This window comes from Phyllopteryx taeniolatus, chromosome 8 (genome assembly GCF_024500385.1).
Source record: "Phyllopteryx taeniolatus isolate TA_2022b chromosome 8, UOR_Ptae_1.2, whole genome shotgun sequence".
Lineage (NCBI taxonomy): Eukaryota > Metazoa > Chordata > Actinopteri > Syngnathiformes > Syngnathidae > Phyllopteryx > Phyllopteryx taeniolatus.
The window spans coordinates 17869508-17875507 of NC_084509.1; positions in this window are offsets into that span (position 1 = coordinate 17869508).

The window sequence follows — 6000 nt, forward strand, 5'->3', positions numbered from 1 at the left end:
GATGCTAGACACAAAAAGGAGAGTGAGGCAATAAACAAGTTGTGCTATTCATCTTCTCTTTTACGGGAAGAATCCAGATGCATGTCACTGAGGGGAAAGTATTGACCTGCGCCCCTGAGCCACAGCCTTCCCTCTTGTTGCTATAGTATTGCCACACAAGTCCGGCACTATCACGTTGGTCTTCTACATCACCATTGTGTGTCATATTCTTAAAGTGATTGTGCGAGACATATACTGTAATGCATCATCTTTCCAAGGACTCATTTCTTTACAGTCCACAGTAGGCATGTGCACACATAGACCGCAAGTGGTGCTCAAGCACCTACCCTTTTGCCATAGATGACAAATAGGCCGGTTTTGCTGTAGCCTTTTTTGTCTTCATTCATCAATATTTAAAAAAACTCTCTGTCATCAATTCCATCCAAAGTGTCTTGATATTTGAGGGCCATTTATTTGATTCCTTTTAAGAATTGGAGATATACTCCCTCCCACCTTAATTTATTTTGGGTTAATCAGAGGCACTTTAAATGGTGGCAGGTGTCTGTTGACCCCCACTTAACATGAGTTTGAATGTTATTGCTTAATTCTGAAAACACACACATCCCCAATTATTAGAGGGTGTGTGCACTTGTGCAACAACCTTATCGCAGTTGTTTATTTTTACTTCACTTCTCAATTTCTTTTTCAATTAAGTTTTACAGGTTACAGGATAACGAATAGTGGATTTTTTTTATTATTAATCTTGGTCTCATTTTTGTTCATCACAAAAACCTGATGTTTGTCAAGTCACCTCCTTTGTTAATAGTGGTATTATTATTATTGTGTTAACATAAATAAATATATATAGTACTATTTTTTCTTAATTGTATGAATAATTTTGGCAATAGGTACCCTTTTTTGGGGGCCTGACTACCAGTGATGTCAGTAACGTGCTACAAAATAAACAGTTGCAAAGTAACGAGCAAAGTAACACGTTAATTTTCCTGGGAAAGTAACCACACTACAGTTTCTTCTTCAAACCAGCAATAGTTACTTTTGAGTCATCACTGTCTCTCATAGAATTTAACCGTTCACGCAGACCACTCATTTCTCAACAAACAGAAGAAAGCATTGATTTTACAATGCACAGTGACGGTACAGCACAATAAAAGTGCAAAGAAATGCACAACTTCCCTGTCGCCACACTATTTTTGTTATTTTCCTTAGTACAAAGTGTATTTGATTGTTGTTACTTTTTTATTTACACATTAAGTAGACAGTTTTACTGGCGTGTTAAGCGCACAATGCATTGTGGGTTAATTATTCATACCGAAGTGCGCAGGCATAAATCGGTCATGGAGGGTAAGGACTGTCTCACTGAAAGATTTACAATACTTAGCTTAAATAATATTTACAATGAAAAGTGAGAACTTTCAACTTCATCTGTAGTCCGGACTAAAGCGCTGGACGGCTGACGTCACGTAGGTAAGTGCCCCCTCGTCAATCACCCACAGCTTTGCTAGTTAAACACTGGCGTAATCTTTTCACCTTTTCTCGTTCTTCGCATCAAAATTACGATGGTGGGAGCAACGGTGTGTGTCTGTGTGTGTGTGTCTATATGCCCCCAATTTGAAACCGCCACTCACATTCACATTTCTGTACATGCACGCACAAACGCACGCACACACACACAGTTGCCTTCATGGACTACAATCGGCATCCATCTATCTATCAGTTCAGTCTTTAGAGAAGTGTACCGAGAATGGTGTTCTTGTTTTTTACGTTTCGGTATTTAATGTACTAAGTGGGAATGTCAAGTCTGCAGTAAGTTGCTCATTTAACGTGGCTTCAACTACATTAATATTTAAGTTATTGGTTCATGTTGATGACATCATTCCCTAAATTGTGTGGCATACATTACCAAGTAATGGGTACGGTTAAGTTAATGCTTTTTTTGTACTGTGGATAAGTGATATTCTTGGCCGCTGCTGAAAGTAAGCAAAAAGTAACTTTTTTCTAATCAGTAATCAGTAAAGTAACTCAGTTACTTTTAAGCTCAAGTAAAATATCAAGTTACTTTTTCAAGGTAACTGTGGCAACACTGCCACCCCCGCCACAATTCTGTGTACATGACTGTTCCACAGATATGTGAAATTGTCAATACACAAAGCACACAAGCATTCAGAACAAGCATGATGTATTAACCAGCTTTAATAGTCGTCATCCGAATGCAATTTGGCACATTGGCTCTAAGACAGCACCAGCACACATATGAACATTGTTTTACATTTCAAGTGGTCAATCATACCGACCTATAATCTTTTGATATAAGATAATTGTTATATTTAAAAAAACTTGTCTCAGTTGAATATCTTATGCTAGGCATCTAAAAGCAACTTGTCCACTTGTCATTTTCAGAAGTGTTTACAGCATCAGCAAATAGCAAAACACTTCTCACAGTCGATAATAATGTCCGACTTTGAGGGATTGCACTTGTCAAAAGAACAAAATCCAAACATAAGACAAGTCTTGCCAGGCTGATGGAAGAGATAAAGCATCTGTGGCCTGATATTTTCAAACAATCCATATGATCCATTCGTAATAGGCTGACTTGACCCAACCCAGAAATTTATTCATTATCTATTCTCAACTGAGGATTCATTTTCATCATTGATTTTATTATTCAACAACTTGAAGTGGAACAACACAATGTACTCCCTTTTCCATTTTATTTTTACCAACACAACCTTCTATACAGCATTTGCTAACAAAATATTCTCAGTTTATCTGAGTAGTCTATACGTTCTCATTCTTCTTACTTTTTGTCTAGTTTGAAATAAAGCAGCAATGTGTGTTGCACATATATATGCATATTGCAGCCATTTGCTAAAATAAGCTTTCTTTCCCCCCCCCTCATTAATGTACACACAGCACCCCATATTGACAGAAAAAATTAAATTTTTGCTGATTTATTAAGAAAAACTGAAATATCACACAGCCATAAGTATTCAGACCCTTTGCTCAGTATTTAGTAAAAGCACCCTTTTGAGCTAATACAGCCATGAGGTTTTTTTTTGGAATGATGCAACAAGTTTTTCACACCTGGATTAGGGGATCCTCCAGTTCTGTCAGGTTGGATGGTGAACGTTGGTGGGCAGCCATTTTCAGGTCTCTCCAGAGATGCGCAATTAGGTTTAAGTCAGGGCTCTGGCTGGGCCATTCAAAAATAGTCACAGAGTTGTTCTGAACCCATGCCTTCATTATTTTAGCTGTGTGCTTAGGGTCATTGTCTTGTTGGAAGGTAAACCTTCAGTCCAGTCTGAGGTCCTGAGCACGCTGGAGAAGGTTTTCGTCCAGGATTTCCCTGTACTTGGTCGCATTCATCTTTCCTTCGATTGCAACCAGTCGTCCTGTGCCTGCAGCTGAAAAACACCCCCACAGGCATGATGCTGCCACCACCATGCTTCACTGTTGGGACTGTATTGGACAGGTGATGAGCAGTGCCTGGTCTTCTCCACACATACCGCTTAGAATTAAGGCCAAAAAGTTCTATCTTGGTCTCATCAGACCAGAGAATCTTATTTCTCACAATCTTGGAGTCCTTTTTTTAGCAAACTCCATGCGGGCTTTCATGTGTTTTGCACTGAGGAGAGGCTTCCGTCGGGGCCACTCTGCCATAAACCCCCGACTGGTGGAGGGCTGCAGTGATGGTTGACTTTCTAGAACTTTCTCCCATCTCCCGACTGCATCTCTGGAGCTCAGTCACAGTGATCTTTGGGTTCTTCTTTACCTCTCTCACCAAGGCTCTTCTCCCATGATTGCTCAGTTTGGCCGGACGGCCAGCTCTAGGAAGGGTTCTGGTCGTCCCAAACGTCTTCCATTTAAGGATTATGGGGGCCACTGTGCTCTTACGAACCTTAAGTGCAGCAGAAATGTTTTTGTAACCTTGGCCAGATCTGTGCCTTGCCACAATTCTGTCTCTGAGCTATTCAGTTAGTTCCTTTGACCTCATGATTCTCATTTGCTCTGACATGCACTGTGAGCTGTAAGGTCTTATATAGACAGGTGTGTGGTTCTCCTAATCAAGTCCAATCAGTATAATCAAACACAGCTGGACTCCAATGAAGGTGTCGAACCATCCCAAGGATGATCAGAAGAAATGGACAGCACCCGATTTAAAAATATGAGTGTCAGAGCAAATGGTCTGAATACTTGTGGCTGTGTGATATTTCAGTTTTTCTTTTTTAATAAATCAGCAAACATTTCAACAATTACGTTTTTTTTTTTTCTGTCAATATGCTGTGTGTACATTAATGAGGGAAAAATGAACTTAAATGATTTTAGCAAATGGCTGCAATATAATAAAGAGTGAAAATTTTAAGGGGGTCTGAATACTTTCCGTATCCACTGTACATTGCAGTAATATGCCAGCGAGAACTCCACACCAGAAAGTCCCAAACGGGACTCAAAACCCAGACCGGTCACACTGTTGTTGCATTTAATTACAAATAATGTTCCATCTTTATTTGCTGTCTTTTATTTGCTCAATAGACATTTTATTTTACGGTTATCCTTTTCACTAACATTTCTTTTTGTTTCAAGATTCACAGATTACTTTGTCATGTAGTCCATTTCTTTCCAGACACTTCCTTCCAAATTGTTGTGCCATGCAGTGTCTGTTGGATCTTCTAAACTCAGAGAACAGTTACTCAGAATATCTAATTCAATTTTCCTGCCAGCCTCGATTCAATCACGTCGGACCTGACAGGACATTACACCTGACACAGGTCGTCTCTCACAGTGTCATTCAAGTGAGCATCAAGAAGTCATGACTTATTCGACCTTAATTCAACATTGTGACACTTGCTAATTTGCAGCTCATAAAAAATTTTGGATCAATCATTTTCAAGGTCCCATGTTCCAGTTTACAAGTCACCAATATGATTTGTTCACTCAGTAAAGCAGATACTTTACTGATTGAGGAGTATCTGTAACATTTGCACAACCATTGTCCCAGATTATCGCACTACTCGTCACTTTAAACCGCATACACTCCTTGAAGTCTCAGTGCCCTTTGCACAATGGTCATTGCACCGGACTATTGCGATATTAGCCATTCGAACTGCTCTAAGTGCTAGAGGACTCTGCATCTTTTTGCACAATTGTTGTTTGTTGTTGTTTTTTGTCAATGTCTTTATGTCTCCAAAGTGTTCTGTAAATTGACTGTCTGTTGTACTAGAGCGGCTCCAACTACCGGAGACAAATTCCTTGTGTGTTTTGGACATACTTGGCAAATAAAGATGATTCTGATTCTGATACAGGAAGTGGTTAGCAGAGTTGGCATCTTGCTTCGTGTGTGGTGTTCGCATGTTCTCCTAGTGCTCGTATGGATGGATTCTCTCCAATTTCATCGGCTTCCTCCCACAGTACAAAAACATCAATGTTCAGTTCATTACAGACTCTAAATTGCCCGTCATTGTGATTCTGAAGGTTTCTGAGAGTGTACAAGCTGCGTGATAGAGAGGTGATCAGTGTGGGATGCACCTCTCACTCAAAACCAGCTGGGATATGCTCCAACCCTCCCAGTTAGGGCCATCGAACTGAGCCTTCGACATGGATACATAGTGCACATACATTGTCATTTGGGGAAATTAGTTCCATTCTGCTCAGCTTAAACATGATTGAATGATAAGTCACTGATGGTGTAGTGGTACACTCGCCTGACTTTGGTGCGGGCAGCGTGGGTTCAGTTCCCACTCAGTGACGGTGTGAACGTGTGTGCGAATGGTTGTCCGTGTCTATATGGGCCCTGCGACTGACTGGCGACCAGTTCAGGGTGTAGTCCGCCTTTCGCCCCAAGTCAGATGGGATAGGTTGCAGCGCCCCACGACCCTAACCAGGATAAGCAGTGTTGAAAATGGATGGATGGATTTAATGATAGTATATTATAAATTGGAAATCAGTTCTGCCGCAAATTTATTATCCCGAGAAATCGAATAACCTGTTCACACAATCAAGCAG